Source organism: Lepisosteus platostomus, chromosome 24, assembly GCF_059453375.1.
Source record: "Lepisosteus platostomus isolate fLepPlt1 chromosome 24, fLepPlt1.hap1, whole genome shotgun sequence".
In the NCBI taxonomy this organism is placed as follows: domain Eukaryota; kingdom Metazoa; phylum Chordata; class Actinopteri; order Semionotiformes; family Lepisosteidae; genus Lepisosteus; species Lepisosteus platostomus.
In genome coordinates, this window is record NC_142634.1 from 431,056 (window position 1) to 446,476 (window position 15,421).

Consider the following 15,421-nt stretch of genomic DNA (forward strand, 5'->3'; position numbering starts at 1 on the left):
CCATGAGACACCTTTATCTTCCTTAAGAACAAAAGAGAAACCAAACAAAAAAAAAAACAAATGCTGAAATTGAGAGGGAGTATTTTAATACCACAGATGGCACACACAGTCCAGATGATATACAGGATACCTGGAAAAACACATAAAATACATGGCAATTCTCAGTCATGGGTCATTGCTGATGAAACCTGGGCCTGTTCTCCAGCAAGATACATGAGAGATTCCTGGGGGATTTGAGCTTAATTGAAGGTAAAGGCCTTAAAGAGCCTTGTTGATAACAAATAAACATCAGCTGGCTTTATTCCTCAGTAAAGAAAATAGACTGAAACTGGCTTCTGTTTGAATATTTTCTCATGTAGGTTTATGCTAAGTGGTTGCTTAGCTACTAAGCTTGTTGCTTGTACTGTGTTGCTCGACAGTTTCTCAAGTTCAACACTTCTATTACCATAATAACCATTTGCATCGAGTCTGGTTTGGTCAGCTCATGCAAGCGAAAGACATCAGTACAATATACGACAGTACAAACATAAAACCAATAATAACATTCCCACATCACATACTATCCTTATATACTCCAGTAATAATGTCTTCCTTTAACCTACATTATATAACTGTGTTCACACATCTCACAGCCTCTGGGCAGGTGCTGATACAGAAGCTGTACTCCTTATTTTAACAGACCTAAGCACTACCAGAGAGGAAGAAGGTAAACAGAGGCTGGGCAGGGTGGAAGCAGCCGGCGAGCATCTTTAGAGCTTTGTGTTTCATTCTAGAGATGTAGAATGAATCCACAAAGGGAAGATGAGTTTTAGAGGTGATATACACTGCCCTCTCTAGCTATTCCATGTCCTGGGCAGAAGTGTTATACTGTAAAAGTAAAGGAACTTAATGCATCTTGTTATGTATGTGCTTTAATGCCTCATTCTAGAGCCTCACCCATTTCTCTCCTGGTTAGAATCACTGTTTGGGCCAGGGGGAATGTTTTTCTTTAAGTTACTAACACCAATTATAGTAGCTGTGATACTTGTCTTCCTGTTTTTGTGTTGCTGTACGACATATATTATTCCACTGCTTTGAAAAATGGTAATGAATATGTTTGCGCATCAGTATGTTCTGATAAGAATGCAAGAATCCGAAGTATGGGAGCCTCCTGGGAGTCCATATGAAGAATCTAACTTTTAATCATTTTCAAGAATAAAAAGGAGGGAATTGAAGTGGAAATCTAATAAGTAAATTGATTCTTAAAATGTAGAGAGCTTTGCAAAAAATATATTGGTGCTTTTAGATAATATATTTCAAGGATGTAATTGCTGTGCTACAGTACGTGCAGAATTTTAGAAAACAGTGCTTCAACAAAGTACACTGTTTAGGTTACTTTAGAAGACAATGTACCAAAACAATATATGCTGTCTGGGTCATTAGAATTAGCCGAAAGTAACTGATTAGCTTTGAATAACAAGTCTAGTGCTTCTTCTCTCACTCTATGATGTAATCTGTTTTGTCTTAGGGAAAGGGGAAGTTTTAGAAGGAGCAAAGCGCTGAGCTTTTTTACAGCGCAACGTCTTATAAAAACCCTGTACTGCTTGTAACAAATTGAGTCTCTGGTTGCACTTTGCGAAGTGGCAGCAGGGCTCCCAATATTGCAATATTGAAATAAAGACCTTACTCAGGTGAGAACTCTCTCTTGTGGCTTCCTTGATAGTTATATTTCCATGACAGTTCAATCAATGGTTTTATTGTAGAAACCATTTACGTTAAGTTGGGGAGAAAAGTTTTGTTTTATCAAACACTTTGAATCTAGACATGTCTTCTAACCAGCAACGATCCTGTAAAGGGAGAGCTTGCGTGTGCTTACCATGCTTTGGAGCAGGCGGATGAGTGTTTTTATCTTCTCTGTAAAATATGAGATTTGTTAGAGAGTGTTAATTGCCTCTCTGCAGCCCAGTCTGTATTCACACATCTCAAAGCCTCTGGGCAGGTGGGCATCTTTAGAGTTTTGTGTGTCAGTCTAGAGATGGAGAATGAATTCACAAAGGCAAGGGGAGTTTTAGAGGCGATATACACTGCCCTCTCTACCTGTTCCGTGTCCTGGGCAGAAGTGTTGCCATCTCACACAGTGATGGGAAACAGCACAACACTCTCAATGACAGATCCGTAAAAGAGGGCCATTGCTTCCTGTGACACTTCAAACTTCTTCTTGTGCTTCAGGGATAAATTGAAAATCTCTCTAAGACAGTAGCAAGCTGGTTGGCACAGGATTTCAGTGTAGAGGTTACAGAAAAGCCCCGATGCTTCCCTGCTGTTCTGTATGTAGAAAAACAATCAACCCAGGTGCACCTACTCTTTAAAGCTACACTGTAAGTAAGGGTTCCCTTTCATGCTGCTGTGGTAGATAGTTGTCATAGAACTGTAGTAAGGTGTGTTCAAAGGTAAAATTCTAAAAAGAGTCTTTTGTTTCCCTGAAAAATAGAAATGGCTGCCAGATGATCTGAAGTTCAGTGGTTTAAAATTAAGATCTCTGATTGCGACAATCCTGGTTGCTGGGACAGTCCTAAGAAGTCTGACTTTAGATTTCAGATTGAAAAACCCCACACAGAAATCCCAGCCGGGGCAATTTCCTAGTTTAAAAAGGAAGGGTCCCAGTCTTATCCAGTTTAGCTTTAAACTGCTCTAGTTAAATTTTAATTGACACTGACAGAGTTGTCAAAAGCTCAGTATCTCAGAAGAAGAGTAAGCTGGAGGAATATAAAAAAGAGAAATTCTAAATATTGGGCATAATCAGTGAAAAGAAAATGGAAAATGAACAGAAAAAGAAACTACTCATATAAGAGTTAGTGAAAATAAAAAATAGAAGACCCTCTGTCGTGGAGGAGGTCAGAAAAGAGATAGAGGTAAGCTTGTATGAACAGAAAATCAAATTGGAAAGTTTATACAACAAGACTAATGAATAAATGAACAAAGCGACAATCTTATTGAGGAACTAGACTCTGCCCTGCAAGAAATCAGAGATCTCAAGCAGAGCATGCATGTCTCAGGTAGGGGCCAAGGGTACAAGTGCATTCAGGAAGCCTGGGCTCAGAGACTCTCTAGGACAGGATCTCTGAGTGGATCAGAAAGAGCCCTATACATGACGCTCAGGTGTATCCATCCTGTCCTTGATCCATTTTGTAGGTAAGCCAGTGGATTTAACCTCTAGTAATTTAGACGGCTAGCAATAGACAAAGAAATGTTTGATCTGACAATACCTGGTTGTAATGTCAAGACCTATGTTGAGGAGCTGGAGGATATGCTCCAGTTCATGCCTGAAGCTATGTGTCACGATTGCAAACCTCTCCTCTTAAGGGCGCTCCAGCCCTTCCTTGTTTTCTCCCATTACCAGCACCTGTTCCCTATTTCTGTTCCCCCTTAAAAGCCAGACGAAGACCTCACTCCTGATTCCTCATTGAATCCCGTTTAGTGAGAGCCCGGGGTCCTGCTGCGTCTGGCTCCGTTATGGTTTTAACTTTCTGTTCCTGATTCCACCCCTTGGATCCGACACCTGCACTCTTTGGACACCCCCTGTCCCCATACCCTCTCCTGCATGACTTTTTCCCCAGTGTTTCCTCACAAATCCGTATCATGTCGTCTGCATAGGGCCCGGAAAGAACTATTCGTGACACTATGGAACCAAAGAAAGTTATTTTAGTCAGTAACTACCAGCAGGGCAGTACATGAGTAGAAAGCAAGGCCGGAACCATGGATCTGTAACAGTTTTGATGTCAAGCTATGATATAGGAATATTTTATCCATATTGATCAGGTATTGGCTGTTGCTGCTTTCCACTGGGTTAAGCACGGATGTCTGAGTCTCCTCGTGAGATTTCCAACAGGATCAGATGCACTTATTTTGCTGGGCAGAATTGTGTCAGTGATGAAGAGAGAGCAGGCATATTATGCCTACCCCAGCATACGATTGAAATCATGCTGTCAAGGGATTCCTTAACCAGAAGGTGTAATGAGCGGCCTTGAGCAATGAGAGCGAATGTCATGCATACAGTCCTACCATGTGCTCCAGATGACCCCTCTGTGCGGGGTCAAATAGGCCCCACTACCACACCATCCCTAAGGGGTTCACAGAGCAGATTTAAGAACAACTAGAAAAGACAGACACACTGGAAACAGAAGAGCACACTTTCAGACACCCTTTCTGGCCAAGATGCGAATCTAGTGGGAGACAGGAACACTGCTTTACAATAATGCTGAGGAGATGGCAGAGGACCTGGAGAAAGATGCAGTAACATCGATGCAGTTCGGAGGGGATGCGGGCAGTGCTCCAAAAATTTCACCCACAGCAGATATAAACCAATAAACACTATAAAATCACTGGATAATTTCTGTTGCATATCAGTCATATTTGGGAACTATAATACATAAGAATAGATTGGAAGATGGCATTTCTGCTTATATTATATATATGATTCATAAAGACCTATTGCTAGACAGTGACTTTACAAACTGACCTGGAAGGTGGAGCTTCATTTTTGGCAGAGATAGACAGAGCGGGGGAGCCAATTCACCTGCTCGTGTCAGCGAGGGGCCCCCACAGGACACGGGAACTCCCCCTCCCCCAAGCGGATCACCGTTTGACCCCATCGGTGGAAACATCCTATGAAGTAGAGCCAAAGGCAGAAGGCTTCATAAACAGCAAGCCTCAAACACAATAAGATAAAAAAAACACCTGATAAAAACACTCTTAGGCGGGAGGAGGTTGACCGACAATTGCCGCAGCTGGGGTGATCCGCAGGAATGGCCTGGCATTTGTCCCTAGCCCTAGCCATCCCCCCACCCTTCCCCCGCAAGGAAGGCAGGGGGGCCATGGCACACGATGCCTCGTCCAGCCAAGACTCGCTCCCAGCCCTGCTTTGCACCCCAACCCGACTGACCCAGCCATTTGAGCCAATCCTTATGCCGAAGTTACGGATCTGACTTGCCAACATTTCTTACCAACAGCATGGAACCCTGCTGCATACTACAAGCTTAAAACTCAATGCACATAAAAAACAGAGATTCAGAGCTTTCATTTAATGTCTATTATCCCCACTTTTAAACTTCGCATCATGTCTGCCTCTATAAAAATGTGTGTCCAATATTTTTTAATATTATTAATGGATGGCATATTTTCATTAATACCTCTGAAATTATACATATTAATAGGTTTAAACCAAGCACATGTAAAAGCAGTGTTGTAACAGAAAGAAGAGTTTATTGCATGCAAGTGTAGCAGCAATGCTTGTTAATAAGACAGAATTAAGTGTTGTCGTGCTTTCCCAAATGAGGCCCCATCTCTCTCTTCATCTCTGTGGTGCAGCCACAGAGAAACTATTCATGCAGGCTGATTTAAAGATGTTTTATTTTGATGAGGGACAGCTTCCAGATGGGGATGCAGTTAGCTAAGCCTGGCTATCATGATCAATGGTCATCCATTGGCGCCTATCTGTTTAGGGAGTGTCAGATGGACATCTGGACTGCATTACTAAGTGTCAGGAGTAAGTGACTCATATCTCACCTTGATCAACCAATCAGGGACTGGTAGGGCCGAGTAACCCACATGGAATTCTGATGCCCATGAAACTTTCAGCCAATGAACGAGCTGAAGTTCCTCCAGGTAAAAACAGGCAACACAGAGAGCCTGTAGTGGACTATTCCAGTAGGAGAATTCTAAGGAGAATTCCAGGGCAGGACGGCCCAGGAGCAGAAGGCTCCCAAGGGCAGGACATTCTCGCAGCGAGCCTCCTGACCATCCTGAGACTCAGCCCGGACAACCACGGAACGGCCAGTGTGTCCGAGTGCCAGAACTTTTCTCTGTTCTAAGAGTCTAGAGTGGAGGTTGCCAGAGAGTAACCAGAGGATCCACCCGAGGTTAGCACCAGCAGCAAGCCTCGTGAACAGGTCAGAACTGTGGACAGCTGAATCAGTATTCAGAACTAGCGCTTCATCAGGAACGAACCGGTCCTCTTCCTGACCTGCTGGGACCCACAGTCATCTTTTCTCCTGTGCACAACTTTGCTAGTTAAAGCCAACACTAACTAGCCGGTCTTCAGAAAGCATCAGCAGCGCACCGTCGCAAGCCGCACAGCACAGCCTGGCACGGAGCCAGGAAGCACAGATTGGACAGCAACAAGCCTGCAACTGTTTCTTTGTCCTCACAGGAGATCTGAATCCCCAGAGACTGGATGAGTATTCAACTTCACTGCATTACTGCTCGAGAATTCAATTGTTATCCTAACCAGTTGATATCAATTTAATTCCTAAGAGTTATGTACTTGTTTTGAGTATCTAATGTAGAAGTTGTAACCAAGTTCAATTACGAAACGGTCTAAATGAATGATATACCGAACGTTTGTCCTCTTGATATGTGTAACTCTTCGTAACTGAATGAATATATATCTTTTGTATTCTGATAACCCTCACGATAAGATCTATTAGGTTTACATGCATATTCTCTGTATTAATAAATGTATCCTCGTGTATTAGTACCTGTGTGTGCGTTGTTTGAGTTATACCGCAAGGATAGATTCTAAAGCCATTAAAAGAATCATTTTGTGATTGACTGTTAATGAATAATTGTCCCAGTAAATGCCAAACCCTACAGAACTGGTGCCTTGTGAGAGCACACTACACAAGGAACAATGGAATCGAAGTCTTGTTCAAAGTGCCGGTACAAACTTTCAGTTTCAATATTTTTTTTGTTTTTATTTTTCTTATACAAATAGAACAGTGTCCTAATGATAAAATACATTATCTAAGGAAGATTATCACTGGAATATCAACATTGTTTTCCTCATAAAAATGCATTCCTTTCATTTTGTTTTATTTTTTAAATGAACTCACATTATGTAAAGTAGTGGCCTTCAATTGAAAAAATATACTGTTTGTTTTCTAAATGAAAAAGCAAAACATTTATGCTGTAGTGCGGTTTATAAGTTACCTTTTTGCTATGAATCTACTAAGCAAGAGCTGCTTATGTTTAGGCAGTATGGAACTCTGAAGAACACTGGAGTATGGAACTCTGTTCTGTTGACATTGCCTGTGATTAATACCTGGGACACATACCCACACATGGCATAAAATATATCAATCGCATAGTATTGAGGACAGATGGAGCCTGCTAACAGCTTTTACATGCTGAACTGTGACCATTATGCTTGCTTGAGCACAGATGCTTCCCCCACTGTACTTACCCCTAAATGGTGAATGTTTATCCATTTGGATAAGCTCAAAGCTGAAATAAACTAATAAAATTTGGCTTGCATCATATCAGTTGAGCAATAAAGTCTGTCCAAATTAAAGAGTACCCAAAGTTTGAAAGTACAACATAGAATAAGAATAATTAGAGAAACGGCAAAACGATTTTGTGTCATCTTCCCCTTCACACTATTTTTATGTGCCATTTTTTGCTTATTAACGTACTATTTTAATCAAAATAATATTAAGTAAGATCTGTACGTATTCAGTATTATTATTATTATTATTATTATTATTATTATTATTATTTATACTCAGTCGTCAAAAGAGGATTGCTGAGATATCTGCGGATTTCTTCTACGATTGAAAAACGTGGCCAAAATGGTGACCAACGAATACTAGCAATGCATTGTGGTATATAACCGGAAAATATGCTGGGTTAGATATTTTCTCAACGTATGCGTTTATTAATGTTGTCGATATTATGGTTGAAATTTAACATTGATAATACATCGCGGCTATATGCCCCCTGCTATGTGCTGATGTGCAATTTTAACACATGCAGTTAGTAAGGATCGGTCACTGTTTTATGGTATTATATATAATGACATTATGGAATAGGATGGGGACAGGCCTGGCGTCACGGGGGGAGAGAGGAGTGTTGCCCCTTCAGTTTTGGGCAAAAGGATTTACTTAACTTAACTTGCGCCCTAAAGAATAGTTGTACTTTGTCAATGGTCAGTCAACACTAATTGACACTAATAGTCACTCGGACTGTTTGATGTGCAGGAGGGCTATCCGTCCAGGAATGGCACATATCAGTGTCATTATTGAGTGTCAACATTATGATCCTGTTTGCTCAGGTGGACCGATTCCTTGCAGTAGTTTATCCTTATACTTCAAATCGTTATATAAGTAGGACTAGTTATAGTAGTCTGTGCTTTCTGTTGGTTTTACAACTATTTTTTCTTAACAACTCAGAACCTGTATAATAAATATAATAAATATTGTAATAAATATAGTAAATAAATGAATTATTGCAAAAATAATTTACTTCGTACACTATGCAGATTGCCATATACTCCTAATTACAATATATACAGTAAAAAGCCCAGGCACTGTGTTAAATGTGTTTTTTCGACGTTATATATGTGTTTATTCATGTCGTTGATTTTACGGTTGCAATTCAAAGTTGATTATACGTCGCAGCGACGTATATATACGTATAGCCGTATTTTCGCCGTGATATATACGTATATTGCACTACATGATCTTAGGAGGATAATCACAGGAATATCAACATTGTTTTACTTATAAAAATGCATTCCTTTCATTTTGTTTTATTTTTAAAATAAACTCACATTATGTATTGTAGTGGCCTCAATTAAAAAAAACTCTAGCACCGCGGAATGCACAATTCAAATCTATAAAAATAAAATCACCAAATAGAGAACTGAAATATAGAGAAAAATAGAGAAGAGAAAACAGTTTTCCTCAATATAACACATTACTAACAATGACCACAAGGTGGAGATATTGTCCTTACAAGTTAGGAAAGGCAAAAATGAGAAAAGGTGAGAAATGAGAAAATGTTTTTTTTTCCTATCTTTGTAGTTCAAGCCCACAAAGTGTTCTTATGATGCAATACATGATCTATGGAAGATTATCAAGGGAATATCAACATTGTTTTCCTAATTAAAATGCATTCCTTTTATTTCATTTCAACTTTAAAATAAACTCAGATTAAGTATAGTAGTGGCCTTTTAAAAATCTAGCACTGCTGAATAAACAATTCAAATCAATAAAAATAAAATCACCAGAGAAATGAAAAAAAAATCCCTCAAAATAAGACATTACTAACAATGACCACTAGGTGGAGATATTGTCCTTACATGTTCGGAAAGGCAAAATCGAGAAAAGGTCAAACGAATAGAAATGCATTAAATTTTTAAAATACTGTTTTTTTTTCTAACTGAAAAATCGAAACACTTATGTTTTAGTGCGGTTTCGCTCTTACCTTTGTGGTATGATAAGCAGCAAGAGCTGCTTATGTTTAGGCAGTATGGAACTCTGAAGCACTCTGGAGTATGGAACTCTATTCTGTTGACATTGTCTGTGATTAATACCTGGGTCAAATACCCACACTTGATATGAAATAGATATGGTGCTATACACCTGTATATGTTGGGTTTTGAAGGAGATGCAGTGCTGTAGGGGTAGGCTTGTGAACCTGTGGGTTTTGTACTTCACAACACAATTTCTGGCTCATCTGGAGCTAATTCCTGATCCTGATAATTGCCCAGGGTATGTACCAATAAATCAAAGGAGCATATATATATATATCACTTTGTTGAAGCTGGAGATACAGGACAACTGCCAACACTTCACTGATTACACTATTCCTGCTCCTTTGACATGATCCAGAATTTGTCAAAGGGAACGTACGCTCTAGTAAAATTCTGTAATTTTTGTAGCAAGCATAGGTATGTGTCAAAAAGCATAGTGCTCCCTTTCAGAGGCATGTAAGCAATACGTTGTTCATTGCATTTGCAATTTTTTTCACTTATGTTAATGAAATCAGATCTTAAGTTTTGTTTATAAAACAAAACTAATTAAAATAAATGCTTTTGTTTTTATTTTTCTTGTATCACAGAACAGATTTTTTTTTTGTAGTTCAAGCTCAAAATGTGTTCTAATGCAATACATGAACTAAGGAAGAATATCATGGGAATGTCAGTATTGGTTTCCTCATAAATATGTATTCCTTTCATTTCATTTTATTTTTTTAAAGAAACTTACATTACTTTGACAGTTCCATTGAACCCGAAAAAACCGTGCACTGCTGAATGCAGAATTCAAATCTATAACATTAAAATCACCTAATAGAGAATTGAAGTCAAAACCTGCCCTCAAAGTAAGACATTACCAACAATGACCACAAGGTGGAGATATTGACCTCCCATGTTAAGAATGGCAAAGCTGCGATAAGGTAAAAGGAATAGAAATGCATTGAATTTTATTTCTAAAGGAAAAGCCAAAACGGTTATGCTGTAATGCGGTTTCGCTGATACCTTTGTACTATTATGTACTCTATTATAACTCTAAAGCACTCTGGAGTATGGAGCACTGTGCCCATTGAGTCACACCTCTGCATGTTGCGCACATTATCATTGCATTGTGCATAAATGACTAAATATACTAAAAGTATGATTTTAAAATGTTTTTATTTCACTTATGTTTATTAAATAAATTATTGCACCATAGAACATAAAAGTCTTTGTAGTTCAAGCCCACAAAGTATCCTTATGATACTAATAAAAAAGATTATCACGGTAATATCAACATTGTTTTCCTCATAAAAATGCATTCCTTTCATTTCGTTTAATTTTTAAAATAAACTCACGTTATGTATAGTAGTGGCCTTCAATTTAAAAACAATCTAGCACTGCTGAATGAACAATTCAAATCTATAAAAATAAAATCACAAAATTGAGAATTGTATGGAAGCCCGTTTCCGCCAGGGAGTAAAAAAAATGCGCTATGGTATCTCAGAATTGCGACTTAGTAACTCAGAATTCCGATTTAGTAACTCAGAATTCCAACTTAATATCTCACAGTTTTGACTTCACTTCTGGCGCCAGAACATAGCTAGCTTTGGACCATATGAGGATGGTGCTATGAGCTTCTACGCGAGCCATTCTGGGGTTGCCTATTCACGATCAAAACATAAATTTGCTATATACAATTAATGAACCCGTAACAATACAGACATACATTAAAGGGAACGTCTTTTATTATTTTTGTTTACTCTCCCCCTTTGTACGTTAAGAGATTTGATATGCTTATTTATTTTCAATATCCTTCCGATAATGTACTTGGCCAAACCCCAGTATCTCTCCATCTAATTGCTCAGATACAATTCTGTGATTGCGAATCTCTCAGAAACATACCAGGATCACAAGCATGTTTATGTTTACTAAACATGATCAGGCTACATTAAACTGTCGCAAACTTCTTGCCATGGGAGCTTGGGACTTTGATAGGCACAACGGTCTAATTTTTACAAACCCTCCATCCGGTCTTTTCGGCTTCCTAAGGCTGTAAATTACCAAGTGACATGCACAAAACAACCGTTATCATAATGAAGACATTATAGTGTGGTTAGTAACAATTCCAAAACTTATTTATATAGGTCATTGACAGTGACCCGCTTCTGGACTGAACAGTATTTTCCTGTTTACAACCGTTTTTGTGCAATATATGCCAGGGACCTGTGCAATACATTTATATTTATAGTCATATTGTGCAATACGACTTTTTTGTGTACTGTTCTGTTCTGGTTTGTTCTTTGTGTGTTCTGGACTGTGAGTAACTCGTCTTAGTGCACTTCTCACTGTACTGATTGTATTGTATTGTATGTATTGTATTTTTATTATTGTGTCTTTCATTACACTGTGGCTGTGTTGTCTGTGTTAAGCTGCTGTTGCACTGCAATTTCCCTCACGGGATCAATAAAGTATCTGTCTATCAATTTTAGGTGTACAGAACATGTTTTTACAGCTGTGGTTTGATTCAGCTTTCTGTAACTTTTTGATAAGTTAGCTGCTCTTAAGATGATTACAAGGTAGAGTAAGTTAAAACTAGTCAATAGGTTAGTATTGACCAACCCTCTTTCAGGAGATATAACTTTCTGCAGAGTTCAGACTGTTTCAAATCTGTATCTTTGAGTTCAGGCTATCTGGGTGTTCTATAGACGGTGATTAGTTGAGTGAGGTGCTGCCTGTGTATGCATACTATATGTGACAAGTCTGATTAAATTGAAAAGCCTACTCTACATTTGTCATTCACATACCCTTGGGGTGTGACCTACTGTATGTGCACCCTGTGAATGCCAGTTTGCGGCAAGTGTCGGTCATCATTGCCTATCCTGGACTACTTCTAAATGTACTATTATGCATGTCGTTGGAGTCAGGGCAAACAGTAGGCTGCACCACTGTCCCATGTGTGCTTCCTAGGCCACAATTGCAGGATGGAGGATCTTATCGATTTCCTCAAGGAGATTGACATTCCAGAGTCCACTATCGAAAAAATAAAGAAAGAAAAGGTAGTTAACAGAATGAATGTGTTAATGTCTATTATAACTTACTCCCACTGACCTACTGTAGATATTAACAGCACTACCCTTTCGTTTACTTAATTTCCAGTCAAAAGGGCCATTAAGTGCAATTAATTTATTTTTCAATGTCAGAAATTATTCCAGGAAACATATATTTAACACAAAATTACACAAAAGCATCCACAACTAAATATAATGTCAAATCTTTCATTGTTTAGTGTGTCCACCCTTTGCCTTTATTACAGCTTACATTATTTACAGGAGACTTTCTTTGAGTTTTTCAAATAAATCCACTGGGATATTTTTTCATGCTTCTTGTAAACACCTCCAAAGTTTAGTCTTAGAAGTTGATTGTATTTTCTGCTTCTGCCGATCCAAATCCAAATCCACTCAATGACTCATCGTCCAGAAAACCTCACTTATCTCAAGTGTCCAGTTTTGGTGTTCTAGGGCAAATTTTCTTCTTATTTGTCTATTTCCTTTTCAAATAGTGACTTTTTGACAGCTACACATCCCTTCAGACCCATAGCTTTGTGTTGTCTTCTTACAATGGAAATATTAACAAAAACACTTGTGGATTTTTTTCAGATCTGATGCGAGAGTGATAAAAACGTTAACTTCTATGGTGATGTCTACCAGGCCTTGCACGATTGTTAGGAGTCCCATTTTCTCTATATATTGTAGTAATTTTTGACTCCAGTTTTGGAAACTCTTGTTTTTCACCTATTTTCCTTTGACTTATATATTCCTAATGAAAGCAAATTCTCTTTATAGCTAATCTTATCAGAAATATCGCCTCTAGCCATTTCAGATGCACATGACAAAGACATGTGCAAGGCAGCTATGGTGTGTTTGGGTAGTTGTTTGAATGTTAGTGTCACTTTTAATAGAAAGTGTTCTAATATAATGTCAGTGACAGTTTTAGGATCAACTTGTGTTGGGAGGACACAGCTGTAACTTGTTTGATTGGAAGGATGGAAGACTTGGAGTGCCTGAAGGTTGCACAAAAGTAAAGAGTGGACAAATTAAATACTGATAGATTTGATATTATATTTAGTGTACTTTTCTGTCAAATATATGTTTCTTGCATTGTTTTCTGAAACCAAAAACTAAATAATTTGAACTGAATGGCTGTGTTAACTGGAAATTAAATAAATGAAAGGGTGGTCTCTGACTTCTGCACAGTACTGTACAGTATATTGATATTTTCATGTATAGTAGATATGTTCACTTCATACCTCAACAATCCCGAATTGCCTTTTTCCTTAAACCAGTATCAGCATATTGATCCACATAAAATGATGCTTTAAGTATGGTATTTTGAAACTGAAAGTTGATAATACACTATTCATTTTTAGATTGATGCCAGTGTCCTGATGTTAATGACAGATGAACAGACGAGGAATTATTTGCCGTCTAATGGAGACAGATTGGCAGTGATGGGATATTGTAGGAGACATGAAAAGAGCCCAACAGTAGGAAATCAAAGCTTTTTGATAGACTGAAGTCAAAACTGAATAAAAGAAAAAAGTGTAAGCATCCAGAAAACATCACTCATCATCAAGAGGTGAACACACAGAGTTGGGCTGGATGCTGTATGATGAAGGAAAAGGAGGCTTTATTCAGGTGAGAACCAAAAAGGGTGGTGGAACACGAAAGTTAAGTGTTTCAAAGGACTGGAAAAAAAAAGACCTCATAGCGGAGGCAATATGTTTGTTTTTCCCAGATGGAAAGAATGCAATATTTCTGAGTTTGAGGTGGATCTGACAAATTACCAAGGAGTTTCCTTAGATCAGGACAGTACAGTGGGAGCTCAATATGAAGCCTCAAAGTTAACTATCATGAGGTTCTATCTGTCAACCAAAAAGAAACATGACAGTAGTGGTGTGGAGACACAGCAAGAATCAAACACTGCAGGTCATTCACAGGAAAACACACAGGATTTTCCCTTTACAAACTCACAAATTGATTCACCATTGGAATTAGAAACATTAGATGTCATCTATGTTGGAAATACTGGAAATGATTTGAACTTAGGCAGTGATGACGTGGCACAATTTTATCCTGCAGATGTCACAGACGATTCTAGTTTAGCTCAACAAAGTTCTACCATGTTTACTGGGGAAAATATTGAGGATAGCATATCATTACAATTTTCAATGGAGACCTCTCTGAGATGGTACAACAAAATCTAGAAGACACTTTGCTTCTGGCACAAGAACTCAGGGAACCAGACAAAAAAATCCTTGTTGTCCAACGCAGCCAGATACTATCTGAGCTTATTGAACATTTCACTGATGAACACCTTTCATATACTCAATCAGAAATTCAAGTAAAGCTTTTACTACCAAATGGGCAATATGAGAATGGATATGATGATGGAGGCGTTCTCAGAGATTGCCTCTCTGACTTCTGGCTTGAATTCTATGAACAATGCACAACAAGCAGCACTTTCAAGATACCATTTCTCTGACATGACTATGGCAAGAAAAAGTGGCAGAGTATAGGTAAAATTATTTCTTTTGATTGGCAGAAAGAGAAGTGTTTGCCCATCAAGCTTGCTCCTGTAATCTTGCAACAGGCAGCTCTTGGATATGTGAAGCGTGATCTTGTTGACAATTTTCTAAAGTATGTCTCAGAATCTGACCGTTATACCTTGGAATGTTGTCGCAGAGACTTCAACAGTTCTGACCAAGATGAAATACTGGAAATCTTGGACAACTACAGCTGCCGAAGAGTGCCAAATGCACACAACATTGAACAAATTCTGCAAGAACTGGCTCACAAAACCCTTATTCAAGAGCCTGCTTATGTTATCGAACAGTGGGAAAGTGTACTCACTCCCCTCAGCAAAGCCCTTCAGGAAATTGAAACTGTGTATGAAAACTTGCAGCCAACGGCAAGGAAAATCATACGGTCACTGAAGTTTCCCTGCACAATGAATGCACGGGAAAAGGAAATATCAAAGCATATTACAACATACCTGCAAGAGTGTGATGGAAGGAAACAGTCTCTGTTCCTGAGGTTCTGCACAGGCTCAGATCTCTTTCTTGGCAAGATTGTAACTGTTGACTTCACAGAT

At 38.6% G+C, this 15,421-nt stretch overlaps 1 pseudogene; it reads left to right on the plus strand.

Moving 5' to 3' along the window:
* The first annotated feature begins 12,024 nt into the window (after positions 1-12,024).
* On the plus strand, positions 12,025-14,930 carry LOC148641318 (uncharacterized; annotated as a pseudogene).
* The last annotated feature ends 491 nt before the right edge of the window (positions 14,931-15,421 follow it).